The following is a 26,175-nucleotide window of genomic DNA, read 5'->3' on the forward strand; positions in this document are numbered from 1 at the left end:
TCTTATTCTTCCCCAGCATGGAGCTAATACATAATTTACTTAAAATGCATTGGGCTTTAACCTTTTCTGAAAGAACAGAAGCATAATTGGAATGCAGTTTAGTTTAAAAAGTGACCAAGAAGAAAAAGGTGGTCCAAAAGCATCTTAAGTACTTTTCACATCATTGGATTACAAAAGCTACCCAAGCCTCAAATAAAGAAAGTGCCTTCCAACTTTTCCTTCCATCAGAACAGTGAAAGGTTAATAGCAAAATGAAGCATCAACAATTTTTCATTCTAGTTTTCTAAGATTTGATTAATTAAAACCAAGTATATGTATGCTTATAACAGTTCTTACAGGAGTTGAAAAATATTATATCTTAATTTTCATATTAAAATAATTTTTAATATCTCTGAATATTCTTATACTTCTTTTTTATCTGTAACTTTGCAGTCCTCAAGTCAGTTAATGATCCTGGAGGAGACAGACAAGATGCACAAGCAATGAGTGAAAGGATGGGTTACCAGGGTGGGGGAGGAGGAAACCTGGGCTGTCGAGAGTAGGGTGCTGTGACTGGACAGGGCTTGGGCAAGCATGGTGCGGCAGAGGTCACCGCTGTGTGGGATGCTCTGTGCTGGTCACAGGACAGGGCTGAAGGGCTCTGCTCTGTATTGCATAACTCCTGAGCCTTGTGTCCATGTTCATCAAAGTGGAGACAGTGAGGTTTTCATATTTAACTTTAAGTGTCAAACTCTCTGGCCTGGGGCCTAAAATCTTTATTTGAATAATCTGCATACATGTGTTTTGAGAGCAAAATAATGTGAGAATAACTGCATTCATCAAGGCAAACTTACTGCAAGATATTTTTGGACCCACTGTCATACACATCAGCGGAATGAAGCCAGTATTGCCCCCAGACCCTCATATACAGGTAGGATGTCTGTAACTTATGCAGAAGCCCTACCCCCTGTCCGTGATAACTCTTTCTGTTATTTCAGTCAATCAGTGTCAACTGATATCTGAAAATATTAATTCTAAAGTAATTCATAGTTGTTAAGTTGGAAGAAATTCTGAAAAGCATGATGACATCTATGCCATTCCACTTTGTCCTGGGTAGTTAGTAACACCTTCATCCATCTATGCCCACTTTATAAACTACTCACCCACTGGAAAGTTAAATGCTGTCTTGGTGATAAGATGCACTGTGGTTGTCCACCAGTGCTTATGTTTAAGTGAACCTTATGTTACTTAATAGTGGCCCTGAAGCACAAGGCTAGTGATACTGAAAATTTGGTTTTGCCAAAGTGAGAAATGAAGCACTTCCTTTTAGTGAAAAAAGTGAAAGAGTATCATAAGATTGTATATGCAGATTATAGGTATATATGCACATGTTCTATATTATTTGTAATATCAGGCATTGCTAGGGGTCTTGGAACTGCTCCCTACAGATAAGAGATGACTATGGTATTACGTTTTGAGGCAGAGTGGTCTCAACAAATGCCTTTACTATCTAGAATTCCATGGAAATACTGATATTATATTTCAGTAACTTCAACTAGAATACTTGAAAACAATTGTTCTGTGTTTTTGCAAAGAGTATAGAGACAAAAATCGACCCCAATTTTAAAACATGACATTTTTTGTATTGTGAGATGCCTTTTTACTTTCAATTATTGGTCACTATTCTACCTCTAATATGAGTAGACCAAGGTCATTTTTGAAAGAGAATTTGAGCATTAAAATGAAAGATTTCAATTTGATCTTTCAAAACAATCACATTAAAACAATAATCTCAATTACAGAAGATTAAACAAAAAGTGTCGAAGTATTTGCATGTCAAAAAGACTTCCATTTTAAATTCTCTTTTGCTGAACTTTTACATATTTCTGTAATAATAATAGAACTTAGCAACTTGTTGAATAAGTATTTTTTTCTATTATCAGATGACTAAACACCATAAATGATTTTAATTATTTTTCATAAACTGACCATAATGTTCTTTCAAGTGAGATATATGAGAAAGCAGATGCCCTGTCTTTTAAAATGAATCCTCTGTCTTCTCTATCTTTTATCTACCTATCAGAATCATTTTTACATTAAAAGATTCCCTTAAGTAGAGTATTTTGTATTATTAAGAAGAATATAACTTTCCCCATTCTCCTTTGACCTTTTTATTGAAAAACATTGATTTATATTTTTGAAAATTTTACTTTATTTTTAAAAGAATGTTGGTATGAACAAATATTATAATGCTCCCAGTAGTAGTGGAAGACAGTGTTATGAAGAGAAACATTTAGAAAGATGAAATTTTCATATCATAGAACAGGTAAAAATGTAGAATGGATAGAAGTCTATGCAACATAGAATATATATTGAGAAATGTTCCTTCATTTTCTAGAACTGAGTATTTTCCCCTTTGCAGATCAGTTTAACTTGATTTCAAAATGGAAATAAAGTAATATTTATTCTATCAGTGTATGTTGAGATTTCACTGAGTTATATCCAAGTTATCCTGATTTACATTTCTGTAATTCTTGATTTTTTCAACCAATTTATAACATTCCTAGATGCATCCCCCCAAGTCATAGAAGTGTAATCCTCCCTCATCTCTCCCCCCATATCCATCTAATTTATATCTACATGTATTTGTGCATCTATATCTTCATTTGTTCACTTTTATGTTTCTGTTTCTAATTTTTCATCTTGTTGAGAAATTATTTTGTTTAGTAATATATTTTAATATAAATTTTCCTATCTGATTATTTGCAGTTGCTTCACAGTTGGCCAAATATTGTACCCTCTGGCTTTCATTTAATTTGTATCACAGTGCTGTGAGGAGATCAGAGAATTCTATACCCACTTTATGTTTGAAAAACCTAACAATCACAGACATGAAGGTATCTAAAGTTCTAAACTGAGAAAATTTAGATGGACTCTTACAGACTAACATTTAATAAAACAGTATGACATGCAGCATATTTTTCCAACTTATTCCAATTTAAATAATAATTATTTCACAATTACTATGTTAAAGTACTATGTTGGGTAAAATAGCTGCATAAGTTAGATTCAAGTGTAAGAGGAGGTAAGAAAACAAAATGTTACCAGCCACAAAGACAATCCTAAGCTGTAGACAGTGTCTTAAAGAGGACTGTGGAGGTTAACAGAATACCAGGGTTGAGGACTAGAGATGTGAGGGCAGTGAAGCAGCCATCAAGGACTTCCTTTCGGTGAGTTTTAGGATTTGGGTTAGGAAAACACATAGGCAGTGAGAACACACACACACACACACACACACACACACACACACACATCAACCTGCAAATGAAGGGTAACACTAGAAAAACGTAAGAACACAAGACAGAGGTGATTAAGAATTAACATGGCTGATATCTTAAGAAAACAAGTGGAAAAGATAATTTTGGAAAAGAAACATTACTCAAGTATTAAATTCAAAGAAACATAAAATACACATCTTTTGGTAAGAATAAAATGGTTTGGGTTTGCAGAGGAATGGGATAAATCTCAATAAAGAGAGGTAGAGAGAGCCAGCTAACAGTGATCACTAAACATTTTTCAGATTGCTAATATACTTCCCAGGTTTTCTACCTACATGTGGCAGCCCGTGGACAGTGCTTATATCTACGCAAGGTGACTTGATTGTGGGTTCTTTGCAAGACTTGTAAAATACCAAATGCTAACCCAGACAGAGCTCGGCCCCAGAGAACAAAGGTGCTTTACCTTTTTTATGGGGTTGGGAGAGGAATGGAACACCTGTTGCAATTTTTGTGCTTATGAACTAGACTGTTAGAAAAGGAAAGTGACAGAATCTGCCACAGGAGTTCAGTAGTGTGGGAGAGGGAGCTGCGCTTTGCTCTGAGGCCACTCCCTGACCAGCCCCCTGGGGTAAAGGAGCAACCCCCAAGACACAGGTGTGGCTGTGTTCTTTTCCTCTTTCATTCACATAGCTAGGCAATGCCAGAGCTGGGACTAAAGCCCGGTAGCATGGCTCAGAGATCAGAGCTCTCATCCCTGTAATTTTCACCTTTGTGGAAATGACGACATATATTCCCATTAGCCATTGAGTGCCCCTCTAAAAACACTGAATGGTACATTAAGTATTATTTTTAATATCTTTCTGCTTTCTGTTTCATTTATATATTATTCGTGTGCTTTTTCTCATACATGAAAACAGAAGTAGGCATCTTGCAATAGAATTGCTACAGTGTTGTTCATAAATTCAAATGGTTATAAAAATATGGGAAAATGTGTATTTCTTATTTTAATTGGCTGTTTTCTTAATTCAGAAGTGTGGTTCTTTAGTTTTATTTTTACAATGCTGGTATATCCTGCAAATTCTATCAGCTCTGTCAGACATTCAGTTAATCATCAAATGTTTAATCTGCATTTTAGCAAATAACCAAATCTAATGCTTAATTTAGCTGACTAAATGATTTTATGTTCTGTAGCTTAGTCTTTTTAATCAAATATTCTTGAAATTTAAAATTAAACATTAGGTTCAGAGAACATGTGCATTTACCCAGCTTTTTCATTGTTACTGCTTCACTGATTCTTTTTCTGAAATAAAATAAAAACAAGATAAACCAAAAAGAGCAGACAGGTGCCATGAAGCATAAGAATATGAATCACTTACTCTGAACTGCAGTGGAAATGGAGACAATTAATATTTTTTCTGATTAATGTGTACAATGCTTACAGATCTCCCAAAATAATTTTGAAGAGCTCTACAGTTAGATTTAGTAAGATTAACTGTAGGAATTTCAGTGGGTCATAAGGTGAAAAAGAGAAAAATAAATTGTTTTATCAAAGACCATTAATATCCTAAGTCTGAATAAATTACACTTTTTTATTTTGTTTTGGATGTCATAGCTATTACTAGCTGGTATACAATCTGTCTTTTCACTTGTGTATTGCAAATGACCAGATATGTTGTCACTTTTCTTTTGCTTAAAATGTTATATTATGGAAATTGTTCTGGCATTAATATTTTATTCCCTGCAGAGAGGAACATATCTTTCAAATATTTGATATTCTTGTGGATATATTTTGGTAACTCGGCTGTTATCATTGACATTCTTCGAAACAGTGTGGCTGTGTTAGGTTGAGTGCTAAACTGATCTTCAATTTTATAATATTATAGAACAATGAAATCTGCATCTGTTTACCCAGATATCAAAGTATTTTCAAAGTGGGGAAATTTCCCTTCAGATCAAGTAAAAACTTCGTTTTTAGTTACTTTATATTCAAAATCAATACATTAAATGAAAAAAATGTACAAAACAAAATAGACGAAATTATACCCAGCAATTCTGAAAGACCTTACTTTGCAAATAATTCTGTATTCTCTATATTGCATTTTACTTATTATTTGGTTATTTACACTGCAGAATCTCTGTGTTGGCCAGGTGAAAATTTAGGCACAATGGAGCAGGTTTCATTTCTCTGAATATGCTTCTTACAGCTCACTGTCACTTTTGCTGCTTTTAATTGAGTCTTCTTAGTTTCCCTTATAGTATAATTAGGAAAAAATTTACCTTCAACCGTGGCTGCACAAGTGTATTTGTTTCCCTATTAAGAAAAGGAAAGAACTATGAAAGAAATATCATTTTCCTTCACTTCTGCTGATCTAAATGCCACACATTCCAAGCTAAGGGCACTGGGGCCACCCCAGGATCCTATGATATTCCAGCCAGGGGACACAATATGGAAACAGGAGGACAGAGATTTGTGTATTTCAGATCGGTTCAAATTCTTTAAAATAGCATCAATCTGACATTCACATTTTTGTTCTCTGAAGGGTAAAAGATGAATATGTATCACTGCTTAGATATGCTTAGCCTTGTGTACAGAAGCTTTCACCAATAGAAAAATCTTGCTTCAAAATATGTCCATTTTGATTTTAATAGGTATTATTTTTCCTTTTATTTTAAGTGACCAAGCAGAAATGTTCCATCATTACTTATAACTGACTTGGTAAAGATAGAATTGTTGTACTTTTAAAGAGACATTTCCTCTTTGTCCTAAATGTACTGTCCTTCATGCTAAACTGACCCAATTTTGAGCCAAAAACACTGTTGCTATGAACACCTCTGGGAAAACTCATTAAAATAAATTTTTCCATTTGTAGTGACATTTCAGTGTATTAGAAAAGTATCTAAGGGTATGATTCAGAGATAACAAAATGCTTCTAAATTTAAACAACATTTTAAACCTCTTACTGAAAAAAACTAGACTGTACTTTCTTCATGACAGACAAGGAGATTTTCTGCCTCTGCAAAGCGCAGCCACAGTAGGGTGCAGCGATATAAAATAATTCCTGGATTATGTGTGACACAGTTCTATCATTCTCTACATTGCTAAATATGAACAAGGATTTTGATAGAGTATTTGGTAATATTTGTAATATTCCCTTTCTCAGATGCCTTATGTCTTTCTCTCATGATCCTTGTGGAATAAATGTCAGCGTTCATGTATGTGTTCCTCGTTTTGAGTCATACGGCAGCATGACTTTGATTAACATTCAAATGTTTTTATAATTTACACCTTGTCTTTGGTGATTTATTTGCAGCTTTCTCTTCCAATGATCTCAACTTTACCTGGGTTTCTCATATCATCTGTCCCTGTCTTCAATAAAGACAAATGTCTTCTTGCCTAGTGATCAGGGAAGATTTTAGTGGGGCTGGAGTTGGGACATTTATGGGATTGTGGGGATGACATACAACCCTCTCCTTAAGGTATCTTTATGCATGCAAAACTTCAAGGTGACAGCACCAGGAATTCACTCAGAACACCTGACGTCATTGATCCGAATTGAAAGTTTATATGAATGATTCGATGGGATTACGAAAGGAATGCTCTCTCATTTTCTCATGGTAAAATGTCTTTCAAAGAGAACCATAGAATCTGAATTTTATCCTTTGAGTACCAAAGAGGATTATGAAAAAATAATGGCTTTACACAAGGATCAGGACTCAAGTCACCAAACAGGAGCCTTTTATAGTCATGGGAGAATAAATTGTAGCCCCACGAAGCAGACATGTGAAATAGATATGTGGAAAAATTTTGACAGAAAAATCAATAAGATTACGCATAGGATTTGGTAAGGCAAGAAGAAGATCACATGCAGTGGATGGAAGTTTTGATACAGTGTCACATCAGGTTAGGGGATGAGATGAAGCTTCTGCCCTTGAAACAAGATATTAGATGAAGTTTATGTCAGGAAGAGGTAAAAGTACTGAATAAGATAACAAGAGAGAAGTATAGAATAAAAAACAAGAAGTAGAAAGAGTTAACCTAGTTGTACTTGGCGTGTTTTTTCTCTACAGTTTTGATTTGTGATGAATTCTATACCACGAAGTCATTATTAAAAGAGCAACTATGTAGTGAAGAGAACAGCAGAAGCATTAACTGCCCGAAATGTGTATTGTGCACATCAGAAAAATACAACAAAATGACTTTGTTTCCTGTGTTTCTTTTTCATCCAAATATTGCCTAATACACTCACTGGAGATATGTGACAGATTTCACACTAGAGGCCAACATAAACAAAATCTGTGGAGTGAATTGAGTAATGATTTGGTTCTGCTCATAGCATGAATTATTTATACAGGTATAGAACTGACAAAGACATTAAGCCCATTAGAAAGACAATCTGTTGAAAAGCAGATTCAACTTTTTGTTTTAGTTTTCTCTTGCAAAAATGAGAATAATCCATTGCCCATTGTAATCACTAATTTGTTGCTGGAAGTTACCCACTGGATCCTATTGCAGTGGGGGTGAATTTTTAACTTTCTAAATAACAGACTTCACTATATCTATTACATGTTCTTTCTCTATGTGCTTCTAATCCAAACCAGTTTTTATCCTTCTTGAAAAAAGGCTATCATATTTCATTATTTCTTTTTTTTAAGGCTGCCTCACAGTATCAGCTGTTTTTTTGTTTTTTTGTTTTTTTGTTTTTCCGGTACTGGGAATCAAACTCAGGACCTCGTGCTGGCCACGCAGGCATTGTGCCACTGAGCTAAATCACCAGCCCCCTATTTCATTATTTCTGAAGTAGCAATAAGAAAGGAGAATTTTAAAATAGAAGTTATAAAAGTTATTTGAAAAAATTCATAAATATATTAAAATTAAGAAAGTTAATTCATTAATAAAATGTCCCTGATGGAGCATGCAATAATTTAGAAACTTCTGAAATATAAAATGAGAAGTGTTCCTTATAATTACAAAATCATGTGTATATGTTAAAAGATAAAATTGAATAGGAACCCAGTATAAAATTATATTAACAAGCACTGTACATACATTATGAAAATGTTTTTATAATAAAGTTGCTGGAAGCAACTATACTTCTGGTGTATTTGGACCACTGTATTTTTTCCCTCTCAATCAGCTATTTTCTGAATTTGACTGTGTGAAATTCACTATTCTTTCATATGAGTGTCTTAATAACCCCTCAAAGAATTTTATAACCAAGAAAAAATATATAAACTGGTTAGTAACCACTGTACAATGTTCTCTTTAAAAATGGAGCTATCAGCTGCATAAATGTTGCCAATCTGTTGAGACTGTTATATATACTTGGCTCTAAGATGTCTAGCTCAGAATGCTTGGTTATTGGCTGGATCTGACTGGCCACTTGGATTCATTCCTCAGTGGGCAGAACAATAAATTAACTTTGCTATAATAACATTTATTTGAACTATTCTGGTACATTTCCCTAGTGATTTCAGGATGGTTAAAAAGCTCAGTTTGGGGGACAGATAGACCTGTTGTTCCTTCATCTGCACTCAAAATATCTGCATGACATTTGAAATGCCTTAGCTAACCTCCACAAGTCTCAACTGTTTGTGTGGGATTCAATGACATAAATTTGGACAGTACTTGAAGCAAAGAAAGGATCAGCAAGTGTAGTTTGATGTTTTCCTTCACAAATGCCTCTTATTTTAGAAAATAATTTTGATTATTGTTGCACAGCTGGATAGCATTATCACAAAATCAGTCATCATTTTAAACATCTATTTTCTCTGTGGAGATTGAAATTATTAAGAAGTTTCTTCTCATTTTTTTAACCAATTGAAAAACTTTTAACTTAGTAGTTCTCTTTTTTCAATAACTGTAGACAATCCTCAGGATAATATTGCCCATTTAGCTCCTTAGACTCATATGGTTCTGTTGTTTTTTGATTAAGGTATACCTTATCGATATGATCCATGGATGCTTAGGTTAATCAGTAAATGCAGGATTTTATTAGTATATTTAAGTAAACATAAATAAGCACACAATACAAATTTTTCCATTGAACTTTTAATTTCTTTAATGCATACTTTAGAATAATCAAGGAAAACTTACTTAATTTTTTTCAACAGTCTCTATTAGTAATAATTCAGCACTTCAAGATTTTTGTGATGTTTTGTTATAAAAGAATACAGTGGAGAAACGTGAAAATATGAGAGAACATTAGAATTTTTATATATACACAGATCGAATCTGAACTTGTTTAGTATGCCTTTCGAGAAACATCCACGTGAAGTTCTCTGTCTCACTGAACAGATCTTTGCTGTCATGTCTCCCTCATTTTATGCTGTCTCCATGATAAGCATGGAAGTAATCAGATGAATACTTTTCCTAAGTGTTTCTTTGTTATTCAGGTAAATCATGGGTTGGAAATCATTGACATCACTTTCTTTTCACGATTCTCCTCTTTAACTATGTTGAAATTTCTGGTACTGGAGAACCTTCTAGTACTTCACTAAGATGTCCGGGGTACAGTGGATGCAAAGCTGTCTTCAGATCACTTAAAGAAGCAATGCATAGTGAATGTATATTGGAACCTAATTCTCACTTTTTTCTGTTGATCAAGTACTGTTTCAAGTAATTTCCTTTCTGTATTCACTTACTAATCCATTTACAGTAAATAGGCACCTACTTTTATAAGAATGGTCCTTTTTTAGAAAAGAAGTAATAGTTTAGTAAAGAGGATGTCATGCAACATAGACTTACTCTCTTAGTATATCAAATGTAGTCTCAGAAGGTATGCTGTGGAAGCTTAAACCTAAGACTACTTACAAAGCCTAAGAGGAAGTAGGGCTTGAAGGAATAATTTTTGAAAGTCGCTGAGGCCTGATTTGTATTTCTTGAGATCTAGCCATTTGCAGAAGTAAAATGTATACTGGAGAGAACAAAAGGTTGAACAAAAAAAAGATAAGAAATCCCATTTTTTGTAAATGCTTTGGCACTTACCAGATTTAATTTCGAGGCAGTTTGTAACTTCCTCTGTCTTAAATTTTCTCATCTGTGAAAAGAAGGTAATTTCATAGGGTTCTTGTATGGGAAAAATTAGATAATTCATGTAAACATTTGAGCTTTGTAGCTAATAAATAATAAAATCCAGATGTCCATCGGAGCTTAATATTGTGCCAGGGACTGTAAGACTTCTCAGTAACTATCCAAGGAGTGTTGCTCCCATGTCTTCAAGCTTAACCGCTCAAGTCCTAGGCAGTACTATGGTGTGCAGAAGTGGTAAGTCTAAGTGACAGGGAAGCTCAGATTGATACAAAGTTTCAAATTTGACAAAGGGCAGATAAATGGCATTATATTCCTTAATAGTAACTATAGTCTTACTAGAAAATAATTAGAAAAAACTAACTAAACTATAGAAATTTAGCCTTTTAGCCCTCATGATAGTGTAGAATTTTTATTTTGTTTAGAAGTATTCCATCTACATTTGGGGGTTATTTCTTTTTTACAAAATGAAACACTTTATCAGAAATAGCATACCAATCTCAAACAAAGTAACCCTCCTTAATAACACTGTTGTATTTTCTTATTTCTTTTTTTTTTTTTTTCCGGTGCTGGGAATCGAACTCATGACCTCACACTTGCCAGGAAGACACTGTGCCAGTGAGCTAAATCCCCACCCCTGTATTTTCTTATTTCAATAATATAAACCTATAAAATAAAAATTGGGCTTGTGGAATATTATTTCTGACAATGTTATGTTTCTTCCTGTGTTATTTCATGATTGTTATTCTATATGGGGTATATTATAAATGAATTTATAAGATGAATCAGTACACTCTTTTTTCTGGTATTCTAGGTAGGTCACTAGCTTGCAATTCCCAAGTGCTCTTTTATGAACCTTTTAAAAATTGTTAAGGAGCGATCCTTTTGAGTCATCTAAAATTCAACTACTCTCCCACAAGTGCTTGTCTATAAAATAGTAATTGCTATGAGAATTCATCTTCCATTTATTTAGCACTCTCAGATGGATGGGTTTTTAACTGACCTACAACCATTCAGCTTGTTTAAGTAGTCCCTAACTGTGTGGTCCCGCTTTAATTGCCATTGCCGTGCATTCACCAGTGTGGAAGTATTACTGTGAGTGAGCAGAAAGGAGTTTAGCAGGGATGTCTGCCTTGTGGTGCATTCAAGGTGGAAATAACGATGAATATATCAAGGCTCAATGGTAAATGACACAACAGGAAAAAAGGGTCATAATTAAATGTAATCTAAAGATGAGAACAGTGTACATTTCTTTTGTGTATAACAAGGCCTAGGACAATGACATGCAGAATTAAAACGTGTCCCTGAAATCAAAGCCCATACTTGGCAAGACTATTGCAAACAAGGTACTGGAAAGAGTTCAAAGGGAAAGGACATAAAACAGTTATGCTTAGAAAACACTGACTTTAAAGAAACCTAAAGGAATGTGGACGATTAGGGTTTTAGAAAAGTCTGTGTAAGATGAAGGGAATGCTGTTAAAAGGCTCTTCTAATGTCCTGTGGACCACAGAAAGAAAACGGGCTTTGCTTAAGGTGGACCTGTTTAAAACACTGACTTCACACTTTCTGTCTGTGTGATCCTGCACACATTTCTAAGTCTTTCAGCCTTACTCTTTATGAAACAAGAAAAGCCTTACTTGTATCATAAAGTTCATGCAAAAAGTAGGTGAAGTAATGTGCAGAGATGACTTTGTGCAATTTTTGTTGATAGCTCATGATACTAGGTAAGAATAACTAAAAGCGATGTCCATAGAATATATTAATTGCCTGCATTCTTCTCAGTGGGCTCAAACAAATCACTCAAATTAAGTACCTAGCACTGTTTACACTGATCTGTTTCTCTATTAGTGAAAAATGGAAGCAAGTACAAAAGACACACTCTGAATATTCACTGCTGTATGTTTCAAAACGGAGAGTCTAGTCCTTATCAGATACTGCATAAAGAGTAGTGAAGTTTTTAAAAGTTCATATGATTTGGTGGAGAGATTAATTTAAGGAAGAGATTGTTGTAGAGTTTTAATTTATCACTTGTGTACATACTATAGATTGCTTTGAGTTGTTACATTAAATATGTCACTTGGGATTTTGTTATATGTTGTTAAAAATAATTTCCCCTTTGTTCAGTGAAAAATGTCAAGGTGCTAGATGTTATAGAATGTGCTTGAAACATATGTGTGAACAACCGAATCATCATTAAAGAAACTTACACTCAGAAATAGAAGTCCACTGGGACATATTGCCCTCTGACACCTACTTTGGTGTCTTCCCCTTTGAACTTTTGAATAGTGGAATATCATTTGATAGGAGTTCTAACAGTTTTCTCCTCTAACTCACTGTAAGTAGAATTGGCAATCGATTAATATTTTCCATTAATTAACCCTTGTGTTTTTACTTCCTAAGATGATTTCCTATACATTAAAAAGGATTAGTTCCTTCCTTAAGAGTGCAAAAGTCATGAGGCCATATTAGCTTTAGCAAGTAAGGATTTGTAACCCTGTTTTGCTTATCAATGCATAAAATAACTTTTTTCACCTTAGCATCTGTGATTGGTTTCCTCTTCTCAGCCTCCATATCCCAATGCATAACAGTTTTGCTTAATTCAACATTAAAAATCAAATAAAACCATTGTGGACTAGGGAAGGTCAGTGCCACATTTATTGTCCTACTCTCTCCTCTGGTTGTGCAGGGGAATTTAATTTGCCTTTTTTCATGATGGTTCTTTCTTGCAACTGCCTTCAGCTATTACATTTTCAATCAGCTCATTTTTTTCTCAGCAGAAGCAGTCTGGAAGCACATTCCTCAAAGGTAGTTTCTCTATTGTCTGTATTAGAATGTTGTCAGTAAGTTATTACAGGATCTTATTGGATGGGCTTTGTCCTGCTGTATCGCTTTTCCAACAAAGGTACAGGTAATAAAAATCTCTATGACTAGGACCTTGGATTTAGATAGTTCAATTAGTTGTTGAGGAAGTCTATCAAAAATGTGACTCCAGGTCTCTGAACTCCAGCATTTTCATTATTAGAGAGAAATGTTAGTGACAAATGAGGTATGATGGTCTAGACACCTCATCAGCCTGCTGGCTTGCAGCCTGCAGTAAAGGGGCCATTCTAAGAATAGCAAGCAAGGTGTTGGTGGGTTCTCAAAGTGCTTGTGCCTCGAGATCAAAGTCCATGAAAAATGGGGACATCTTACATTGTGGGAAAATAACAAACTTTCAACGCCCCTGAAAGTCCATAGTCAAAGTCAAAATTATATATCCATTGATGAAAGCATTAGTATGTTATAATCCAAGAAGTATTCTTCTACCACATATAGTTGAACATAATAGGGTCATTTGAAGAAATGGAAATGATTTAAATTTAATGATAGAAAAGTTCATTGAACTGAATTTTTAAGTTGTTATTAAAAAGTGATTAAGTGGTGATTAACATTATGCTTGCTATTTTAATAAATTTATGTGTATGGTCAAGCATTACTAAGTTTATGCTAAAATGTATATGATGTACATGTTTATTCTAGTGGTTGTATGTGGGCATGAGACTGCCATCCATGGCATTCTGGTAATTTGTGGATAATTTTTTGGTCATCACCATTAAAACTTACAGCATTTAGTTGGTAGAGATTCTAGATGATAGGTAACATAAAGACTTGTTTTGCCTCCAGATACTATTACCATTGTCCACTCAGGTAGCAAAAGAAACTATTTTATTATCTAACCCTAGCCACTAATTCCACATTACGTGTAAACTCGGCATATATTTTATAAAGTTTGAATGCTCACTGAATTTTCCACAATTATGATTGTTGTCTAAAGTGGAAGGAAATGATATATTATTTTGTTAAGTCTATTAACAGCTGCTTTTTTCCTTTCAAAATTGTAATAGTAAGCAGCAATGTGCCTGACATAGTTTTTAGACATCACCTCAGTGTGCTGTATCATTCTGTTCTTTGTAGGCTTTCCGGTCCTGGTGACTGTGTTTACATTTACAAATGCACAACTGATTCATTATATAACACGGAAAGTTAAAATTTTTAAATTTAATTTTAAATTACATTCAATTCTTCTGTAACTACAAAAGATTTATACTTTTCCGTCAACTATGCATTATGTCTGTAAACTTCATTTTCAATAAGATAAAGTGAAAGTTCATTTACAAAACTATCAATGTCTTCTAGAATTTGAGATAATTAATTTGTATTTGTATTAATCAATGCTGACTGGTTGATTATACAATTGCAGTATAACCTAAAGAGTGGGAACAATGTGTGGTGGAATTATGTGGATTCTAGAGAACACTCCTGGGAAATTCATACCCATAAATGAACAGGAAAATTTTGATATGAAGGCTTGCAAAGAAATCCTGATGTCAATACAATGGTTTGTCTTTAAGTAATGGAACATCAGGTACCTTAAATGCTTCATTTACGGTCACCTTGTTAGAAGCTGCAATGACATTGATGAATATGGAATCACTCCCCCCTCTAGAGTTAAGAATTTCTTGCAAGAAACAGAAATAACAAAACAATGTTAATGCAACAGTAATGTCTGATAGACTGATTTTTTTAAAGTTCTACAAAGGAATGAAAGAAGGAATTACAAGGGTGTAAAATGTAGTTTGAAAACTGTGCTGGAACTCATACTGTGGATCCTCTTAAATAACATCCTAAAATAACATTAGAATAGAGTGGTATTTCAAACAAACAAACAACAGCGAAAAAAACCCCATATTTCAGGTGTTTGTGTTTTGAAGGAAGTTGATTTTATTATAGCAGAAAACTCTTGATGGTCCCTCATAAGTTTTGTGTTAAAAATAAAGTGATGAAATCACCAAGAAAATGAATTCTGCATAGCTGGAAAACCAGCAGTAGTGATGGGGAATTTCAAAGGCGATTCAGAGACAGAGAGGGCCTGAAACTGATAGGGGAAAGCAGTTCAATGTGATGTCGTCTTTCCAGTGATGGGGTCAGAAAAGCTACCATAAGTAAAATGTGGGGAATTTAAGAGTTGATCATGGAGTTGAGAGGAAAGGTGCCCATGGAAATGTGATATCCTTCAGGGGCACAGGACCCGTGAAAGCTCTGCGCTTCCTAAACAGGGCACTTCAAAATCTATAAAGGGAGATAACAAAGCCGGGGAAGAAAATTTAATGTTTCCCGCAATTCAACATCATAGCCAACTTGCAGGCTTAAATATAGTCCTTGGTTGAATGCATCTGAACCTTTGCTATCTCCCTCCTTGATTAGTTCTAGACCAGTGCTTTGTTAATTTTTTTAAAAAAGCTTTTGGCTCATTGTTACAAAAATACACAAGCCCAGTTACTATGCTCACCTTCTAGTAGCACAGTAGTGTCTCACGGGTGGGCAGACCCTGGCTGACAGGCTGTACTGTCTGCAGCACTGCTTTAAGTTTGGGAAGCGTAGCTCTGTTCCTTCTTAGCTTTTATATGTTGCTATGAAGTGAAAAACAGAACTGCTCTGTTCCTTGCTTTTCTCATCAGGACTAAAACTTGTTTCTGATTTTTGCTCCGAAATATGATAGACATTGTTATACTACTGGTTTTCCAATTTTTCAATACTTCAACATCTAATTTGCATTTTAACATCTGTAATAAAGTTTACTTTTCTCAGACTTCTGTGTAGCTAGTTGTTGCTGTATAGCTTTGTTCTGGACAATATCTCTCCCCCCTCTGTCCATAGCAGAGACTCAAGCCAGGGCCTTCTCACTGAGCTGTATTCTCATCTCTTACTTTATGTATATGCACTTATATATTGAGACAGGGCCCCACTAAATCACTAAGTTGCCCAGCTTTTGAAATTGCAGCCTAGCCACAGCCTCTCAGAGTACGAGGATTATAGACATTGGCCACTGGGCAAGGCTGGCCAGTGTCTAAAAGGACATGATTTAGGCACCATCTGGTGCAGGCTCTTCAGGGTTTCTTCTTGGCAGTTGGAATGAAGATGTGATGCCTGGTGCCTCAGGCCTCTATGCTGAGGTTGAGTCAGCTAAATAGGAGCTTGAGTCTCAAATCCCATATCCAGCCCAGGAATGTGTTTCTTCCATCTCCTCTTAAAATACAGAAAAATAGTATTATTTCCTGTTTAAATTACTTTGGATTTTTTTCTCACATACAGAAAAAAATGTCTTTTTCTTAATATATAGTTTATTAAGATATAAATTATATTAAGCTTTCTTTTAAATACACAAGTTCAGCAGATGCCACTCTGTCTCATTATGGAGAATGAAGATGTGTGAACCTAACTAAGCTCATGTTACAAAGGTCAAATATGTTCCTCTCTCAGAAGAGTCAGAGTTGTAGTAAGACTGCACATATAGCACTATTAGATTGCTTGATGCCAACTGTCAACTATATAAGCAGATTTTAAGATTTCCTAAGAATAATATTCAGATAGAAATTTCAGTATGCATCACAGGCTGTTTACTCCTAATTTCAGTGTTGGAAAATACAAATTAGATTCTAAGAGGTTTGAAAGTAATTTAATTCTGTGTTAAATTACATCTAGATTTTCATATTTTTGATGTCATACATTTTCTATTATTTTGTTTATAATTAGTTTAAGAAGGGCAGCAAGCCAGGCATTATGCAGGAGGCCTGTAATCAGCACTCTGGGCAGTTGAGGTGAGAATATTTTGAGTGTGAGCACCAGCCGCACAGCTTAGCACGACCTTGCTCAAACTAAAACACAAACAAACCACACAAGAAAGGCTAAGAATGTAGCTAAGTGGGAAGTTCCTGGATTCAGCAAAAAATAAAAAGCAAAGAAAAAGAGAGCACAAAATTGGCAACATTGTTTTTATTAAAAGTTGTCTTGTACAGGAAGTCTGTACTAAAATCACACCAATTATTATTAAGTGTTTCTTAGTTTATAAGATTTTCTTCTGCTTTAATATACACCAGATGATGCCAAAAATCTGTAAATGTCTTTTACTATTTTATTTGTGATTACTAAAGTAGTTCTTGGAATATATTAAGTATTGAATGAACAATTTTTAGATTGATGATAGCATTAAAAACTTGGCTCCCCTTTTGATTAATTATATCTGCTTGGTGCTTCACTGATAACCAGAGTATTACAATTCATTTCACATTTCTTGAGTGGCGTAATAAGATGCACTTTCTGAAGATCTACTATGATTTTTTTGTTTCTTGGTCAATTAAAAGCAAACAGGATATTTCTGTCAGAACTTCATTTGGCTCTGGTGCCATGCCACCTTTAGACACATGAATATTCTAGGCTTCTCTGCTGTCAGACTTTCCCACCTGAAGATTGGCCCATTTCTAATCTGGCGCTGCCCAGTGTTTATTTTCCCTGTGCACCCATGGCTACTGCTTTTGCTGGAGTCATAGTCCCAAGCTTCTTCCTAGGTTTACACTACAAATGCATCCGAGTGAAGAGAAAATATATGGATTACAAATAAAAGTAATACTATTATGGATGTAATATGAAGTCTACTCTTATTCCTGAGCAAGTGAATCATTTGTACTTATGTCACTAGGATAAAAAATGCTAGCATAATGATTCTGTGGGTTAAAACTTTCATTTCACAAAGGACTTAGTTAAAACATACAGTGTGAATTGTTTATATTTTTAAGGAAAAGTTCACCTTCAAGTATGATAGAAACTACATTTGTTATACTCATGTTAGTTGGTATACATACTTTGTATTTGTAACATCATTTATACCTTCAACTTTGATACTATTTCTTTCAATTAGATATATTCTATATTGTGAATTCTCTTAGATATTATTAAAATATTTATCACTTAATAAACCAAATAAAAACCTAGCTTAATCTTTCTAATAGATGATGAAACTCGGATTCTGTATTGGCATTATTATTTCTAAGAATTGTATTTATATCACAGCAGCAATTTTTCCAGCTGATGCTGGTCAACCTTTCAGTTTAATTTTTGTTTTTCTTTTTAGACATGGTTATGCTTTTGTGCTTACAGCCAAATGTAGATTTTTCCTGTTTCAATAGTTTACAGAAGATTAAATGTGGAGATCTATGTCTATAGTGGGAAGAAGGGTATCATTATCTTACAAATAAATATTTAATGTACACATCAATATACTTGACAGTATTGCCATAGCTTGTATTATTTTCATGTTATTTATGCTACATAAAATATGAAAATATAATAAAAATAAAGTTAATCATCATTGCTTATGTGCAAATTAAAATTTTCTATTATATGTTTAATTAATACTTTCATAGGCATTACAATGTGATATCATTTAAATATTAAAATATATTTTAAATATTTGATATTCAAATAAATATTTAAAATAGGGATATAGGAATGGTGAAAATTCAAACACAAGGTTAAATTCTTGGTGATATACTCAACTTGTCTTTGACTTAGTTTTTCTGACAAATTTGGCATGTTTTCTGTAACATTTTAAAATTTTAACATATAAAGTAGAAGAATGAGACTTAAAATATTCTAGATTGAAAGAATAATGTTGTCTTTTGTTATTTATAGGCACAAATAACAGAAGAATGGCAAATATTATATAGTTATCAAAACTCACTTCAGATACATTGTACTAAGTATAAGGACATGCAAAAATTTACTTATTTTTAAGTATGTATACATGTTTATGTATGTATATATATGTGTGCATATGTATATGAAGATACATAGATGTGTGTATTCAAACATATCTATGGGAAAATTTTGTATACATGTATATGTTTACGTGTATTAGATCCATAGAAAAAATGGTAGATACATCTTTGTATACATTTATATATATATTTATCAGTAATCATACATATTTGTACCTGTATACACATACATATGGTTAGATTCATGGAAAAATTTATTTTGGGATAATTTATTAGAAATTTTGTATTAGATAGCTTACTAAGACACCAATAAATTACATTCTTGCTATAATAAAACAGTTGACTTTTCTCAGCTCATGTTAATCTAGGTAATAGATATGAGGAAGAAGGAAATTTATGAGAACTCTGGTACAAAATGAAAAATTTTAACGGTTTTCTACTTGAGATGTTTTCTATCATTAGACATCTTACCAGAATCAAATGAATCCTTAATAAAATTTTCAACCATTTATTCCCTATTAAGGCGGCAAACATGTAAATGACATAGTCATTAGCATGGGTGAGTAGGTCATAACTCTGCATTTTCACATTAGTGGGTTGATTCACATTAGAATTCACTAAATGAATGCAATACATTTTCTTTCACTAGTCAGAAATCCAATAATGGTTTTTAAGATTGTTCCATGAAAATTAGATCCCTCAATTACTTTCTTCTACCTTGCCCTTTGACTTTCTACAAAGACTCTTATTCTTTTAGCCAATTTCCTTACTGAAAAGAATGAGACAGAGGGAGTTTTGAGCTTTGACGTGCCTGTGATATTATTAGCAGAAACACTGCACATTAATGCAAGCTGCCTGGCCCTAGAGCAGCCACTTGCCTTGTCTCCATATGCTTTGAGATGCTGAAATTATGAAATAACCATTGAGTGGTGAATTTGAATAGCATATTGTAGTGGAAAACTGAATGCTTTGATGATCTAAGACCCTTACTTCCTTACTGTCTCATTATTCACTGAAGTATGATCCTTTCCATTGCCATTATTTCCCCAGTCAATTATAAGTGAGAACTTATGCAGCTGTCTTGCTCTTTTACTTGCAGCTTCTCCCAGAACCGGGACCCTCGTTTTACCTGACATTGCAGCATGACACAGAAAACTGCTTCAGTGGTTTTCTCTCCTGAGAAAACCCCGTTGTACACACTGGCTCAATTCATCCACAGTTGCTTTGGAGAAAACAATTTGTGTGGCTCAGATTTATTCACACATGCTAAAAGACGTCTGTTAGTCCTGTATATTTTTCATATAGAATGCTGACAGTTTTGCATCTCATTTGTCGTATTATTGTTTTCTATTATTTCTTCCTATCCCAGGATCAGCATAGTAATTTATACATGTCTACAGTGAAAGGGAAGTGAGGCAGTGGAGCAAACGATGGATTTTCTTTCTTTCTTTCTTTCTTTCTTTCTTTCTTTCTTTCTTTCTTTCTTTTTCTTTCTTTTTTTTGGTGATAGACAAACACTTTAGCTCTTACAGTCAAGATTTCTCAAGAAATTCTGTTGCTGCAAGGAAGGCTTCTCACTGTGTCATGGTTACTGAGAACAGTGTCTGGAAAGTAGTGGGCATTTGATGAAGACTTCTTGAATGGATAAACAACAGGAATAAGGAGGAAGGAGAAAGAAAGACAGCTCGTCTCCTGCGCAGTTACTATGCCCAGGTGTTACTCTACAGTCATTCTCCCCGTGTAATTATGTGACAAAGATACAGCTTACAAAACACAAAACCCAATTCATGACTGTTTTAACATGAGGAAAGTATAAACAGTGAGATTGCATTTCCCCCACAGATTAGTAAAAGATTTAGTAAGATTATACATTTATTTATTTGTATTTTCCATTTCTAGAACAGCTAATGCACAGACTTGTTACATTACTTGTGGTTTTATAAATTGAAGAATCATCAGTAATTCATTGGATTAATCTTAAGGTATGTCTATGACTTCGTAACAAAAACTTTGATAATATTTTGTATGGAAATATTTTCATAATCATAAAATACATTAATATAGATAGCTTTATAGTAACAAGTGGAAATAACATTGAGAAAACTTGAAAAACAAATTAGATGCGATAAGTTATTAGAAATTTTGAAGGAAGTGTGGAGTGTAAACATGTTTGCGTGATGCACCAGGACTAAGGGAAATTTTGAGAATAAAGAAAGTTGTTTTTTCTGTGATGATGAATTAAATAGAAGGAAAAATTTAAATGCACTTTGCTTATAACTTATACAAAAAGGGTATGTCTTGTAGAAAATACTTTTTTTAAATTTTCAGAAATAGTCCCGAGTGATAGAGCAGGATAGTGAGGAAAAATGGAAATCCTTTGTCCTCTTTGTTAATTAATTTGTTAATTTATGTATTTAAAGAATTTTTTTAAAAAACCCAAAAAATACATAGTCTTTTTTATGGAAAAAAAGTAAAACAAAATTTCATAACAAAAGAATGGGAGAATGAAAATAGTTAATACATTACATGTTGTTACCTTTAAAGTAGTTGCTCAAGGTACAAGAGATGAGCATAAAAATTTCTCCAGCCGATATTAGCACAAACCTTACTTTTTAATGAACTAAAAGACACTAATAGTACAAGTGATTTGCATTTTTCCCCTTTTCCCTATTGTCCTTTCCCCTTTCACCCATTCTAGTTCCTTTTGAGCAATTACTTCCCATTTCACACTATGTATTGTATATTTTAGACCTTCTTTACTCTTTTAGTTTCTCACTCCAGGGAGACAACACAATGTATGCACAAGTGACTGATATAGTTCACTTATGAGTATGGTGTCATGTTGCATTCATTTCCCTATAGAAGCCTCGAGTTTACCCTTCTTTACGGCTGTAGTACTCCATCGTATAAAAATACCACATCTTTTTTATCTATTCCTTGGTTGAGAGGCATTTGGGTTGTCTTCAAGATTTAGCTTTTTATGGTGAAAATCAAACTCAGGACCTTCCTACATTCCAGGCAAGAACTCTACCACTAACCCTAAGCATTACATCTTTCTAATCTTCACTTAGGAAACACTTTGTGACTCTATTGCATTACACCATAAGGAAAACATTACCAAATGAGATTCTTGATAAGACTTCTTAAATTAGAATTCTAACTCATAGTGAAAACACAAGTTCATAAAAGTGTCTATGCCTATTTGTAAAGGTCACTTGCTCAGCTAATTACTGCTTATTTTCATGGTTTTTGAAGCATACTATATTAAAATGAAAACATTGAAAATAAATTTGATTAGTACTAGCTATCCGAAATTTGGAAAAGTTCAAAAAGTTGACAAATTCTTCTAAGATACAGACCAATATGGTTCTCTCTGTGAATTTCCATATAATGCAGGGGAATGAAGCGAGGCAGCCCTTCCAATAAAAGAAAAGGACACTGAATGGTATAAGTGAGAAATCATACATGATAAAAAACAGAGAGAAAGACAGTGCAACAAAATAGGATAAGTATTCATTTGCGAAGTGAACTTTCCAAAACCGTGTATGATCAGGAAATGAACAATTAGTGGTCTATTTTGTGATCAGGGAAATAACGCATTCTTGATGTAGTAGAGTTTCCTCTAGGAGTGTTTTTAGTACAAGGATAGTAGTAACAGAACGCTGCAACACTTCTTTTCACCTGGTGGAAGAATAATATTTTTTTATTTAATGTATTTCTACTAAAGTATTTTATAGATACAAAAATGTAAGTTTTATGGTAAATTAACTACAATACCTAAATTACAAGTTGATTCTTGTTTCCCAATTCATGTCCAATGTGTTAGATTTATTTTCTACTAAGAATTCTGTGTAATACAATTGCATTTCTTTTTAAATCAAATCATATTGTAGCTTACAATAATGTCCACTGTATTTTTCCTCTGCAACTGTGTTCTAGATCTCTTTCTGGGTAAAACAGTAGAATAAAACTAAATTTCAACCCCCGTAAATATGTAAATTCTCACTTTGCCATATATGTTATTTATCCTTAGCCTAAAAGTTTGAGGTACTTTGTAGTTTAGCAGGCAATTTTTACCATACTCAGATGTGTGCGTGTGTGTGTGTGTGTGTGTGTGTGTTTGTGCAGTATTACAATTTAAGATCAAGAAGAAATGGATGAATATAAAGGATCTCTTTAAGTACTATAACCTGATGCAAATTGAAAGCTTTGAAAAATAGCTTTGGGATAATCTTCCTAGAGCAAGCCTTCACTACCCAAATGATAATAATATGGTTTCCCCAAATAATTGTAAAAATGGTTATAAAAAGATATTTGCAACCTCATGTTCATATTAACATAGTTTCCAATAATGAAAAGCCCAAAATAAATGATTACACAAAATTTGGTGTGTATATCCTATACATTATGTATTACATGGTACATATTATATAGCTAATAGAATGTTTTTCAGCCTTAAAACGTGAGGAGATTTTGATACATGCTGTAAGATGAATGAAACTTGGAGGCACTGTATAAAGTAAAATAACCCATTGACTAAAGGACAAATGTGTATGATTCTATATTTTTGAGGCATGGAATTATATAACTAAATGAGCAATTTATATATAGAGAGATTAGAGTTCCACTTACCAGGGCCAGTGGGGAGGAGGGAAAAATGGGGAGCTCCTATTCCAGGATAGAGTTTCAATTTGTTTACATGAATAATCTCTGAAGGTAGATGGTCATGAGTGTTTCCATGACAATGTAAACATACTTAATGTCCACGGAGATGCAGATCTAAAATGGATAAAATGTCAAACTTTATATTCTGTACATCTTATCCTAATAAATACATGTTGCTAATGGGTTTCTGTGTGGTTAGTATGTGAATCCCGTTAAACTAATAGTGGCATTAACAAGCTTGGGTTTTTGAACCTCTAATTAATTTTAATTTACAAATTAAAGCATGTCAAAGATGTGAGAGAAATATCTAAGTTAACAGTAACTGATCAAAATCTACCATATATTAACTAGAAAATGTCACATGGTAGCAAAAAGAAACTCTCAGAAATTTTCCAAAGAAACATCTTTGTGGCAGTATCAAAGTTGAGCTAAATATCCAGAGCTGCAGTGCCTGTAGTGCTCACCACTTGGGACACTAAAGCAGGAGGATAGAAAATTCCAGACTAGGCTGGGTAACTAGTGAGGTCGTGTCTCAAAATACAAATGGCTGGAGATGTACCTAATTGTTAGAGCACCCCTGTTTTCAATGCGCAATGCTGGAAAAAAGAAGGAACTCAAGAGCCAAAGCCTAGAGAACTGAATGGATCATAATTATGCCTAAAGATGTACTGTAGAATTTTTTAATGCCACAAATCATTTTCCATCCTAAAAGAAAATAAGCCTGTGATTGACCAGCACAGCTTAGCTCAACTATATCTTTGCATCTCTACCATTTGCAAGTTAAGACCTAGGAAAATCATTCAAACTTCAGAGGACTCCCACAGTGGAAAGTATTGCCTGATAAGTTGAAAGATTCGTGGAAATGCTCAGCAGCTAGCATCAGTCCTGAGCAGGAGGTTCCTAATTCATCAGATGAAGTGAGGGCTGCCTCTGTCCTGGGCAACCAGCAGAATGTTACTCTGAGAAAGGCTGGAAGGGAAGTGAGATTGACTGGCCAGAGCTGATCATAAAGAAGGTATCTCTGGAGGTGGGAAGAAATCTTCAGAATGCGTTGTGATGAGGTTCAACTACCACCACAGTGTATGCAGACAGTTCAGACAACCACACAGCCAGGAGAAGCCAGACAGGAGTCACTGCCAGGCATGGTGGTGCACGCCTGTAATCCCAGCACTTGAGAGGCTGAGACAGGAGGATCCTTGCGAGTTCAAGGCCAGCCTGGGCTACAAAGTGAGCTCAATGTCAGCCTGAACTGCAGAGCAAGAGCCTGTCTCAAAAAGACCAAAAAAAAAGAAAAGCAGACAGGAATCACCAGCCACATGGGCAGAGCTCAGGAAAAGCTGAATTGAGTTTCCTTTGAAACCAAGAATATATATTGTGTCCTCCCACTCCTTAGAATAAGGGCAAGGGGAACACAGTGCGTTAGTAATCCTGAATTTAACTGAACATTTATTCAAAAGGTACTGACTGTGTACTAGAAGTTACTGATGACCCATATTTGACAAGGGAAAAAGGAAAAGGAAGCTGTTTTTCTAAGCTCAGTTAAGATATGAAGAAAACTCCACCTAGTGCTTGAGGCTTATAGTATGTACATTACAAAGGTGGCCCAGAGAGCACTCCTTTAGACAATGTGAAGTGACTGAACTTGGAGTAATAATTCCTGGAATTTGGATCTTGCTGGGATCAGAGAACTAGAATGTTTTGCTCAAAAGTAAAAGGTAGGATGATTGGTTCCCAAATCCAACACCCTCTCCCACTGTAGGATAAGAAACTACAGCTAATGGTGCTGTATTCTTAGATGAACACTTGCAATCATTAAAATACAACATAGAAAAGAATATAAAACTTGGTGCTGTATTTTCAAAGTATCATGTTCTTGTGTATTATTGAAAATGACTGTAAACAATGTTGATTAAATGATAAAGATATTTTATACTGGCAGTAAAAGCACATGGATTTTTTTTTTAGTAACGTCAACTCTTAGGTCTCCCTCTCTTTCTCTCTCTCTCTCTTGCACTCTATCCATCTATCTATCTATCTATCTATCTATCTATCTATCATCTATCTATCTCTATAAATAATTTGTAGTTGGTTCCATAATATATTTGCAAGCAAGCGCATAATGCTAGACAATGGACCAGCCCTTTATGACTGATCCTGAAATACCTCTCAGTTTTTAAAGCTTTGAACACCCAAAAAAGTAATTATTTTAGGAACATAAGCTTTTCTTCAATCACGTTAATATATGGGTATTGATTAAATGGTAATTTAAAATGTTATATTAACATAATGTTGATCTGAAGTGCTTTTACTTTAAGATTTCAATAAGTCATTTTGCATAACTTACACAGCCCATATTTTGGAATGTTTGTGAAGAACAGCTAAAATGTAGGCCTTTTTGTAACTGTTTGATAATTTTATGTTGTTCGATTATGTGTCAACATTTGAATGCAAATAATGAATAGAAAACCCTAGAAGAGGCAGTTTTCTTTGAACTGTTCACTTAAACATCTATCTTGACCCTGCAGCTCAGAAACTTGACAGAAATGTGTCTCCTTTTATGGAACTTAAAATCACCCTTTCTGTCTTTAATATCCAATCAATCTGTGCTTTGCGGCTGTCGTAGCTACTTTTG

The 26,175-nt window shown here is 34.2% G+C and overlaps 1 protein-coding gene across 1 annotated transcript in view; it reads left to right on the forward strand.

Moving 5' to 3' along the window:
* The window catches only part of Grid2 (glutamate receptor, ionotropic, delta 2), a 1,119,457-nt gene that overhangs the window by 144,713 nt on the left and 948,569 nt on the right, over positions 1-26,175 (forward strand). The window lies entirely within an intron of this gene.

This window comes from Chinchilla lanigera, unplaced genomic scaffold (assembly GCF_000276665.1).
Source record: "Chinchilla lanigera isolate Chin_1 unplaced genomic scaffold, ChiLan1.0 scaffold00004, whole genome shotgun sequence".
Lineage (NCBI taxonomy): Eukaryota > Metazoa > Chordata > Mammalia > Rodentia > Chinchillidae > Chinchilla > Chinchilla lanigera.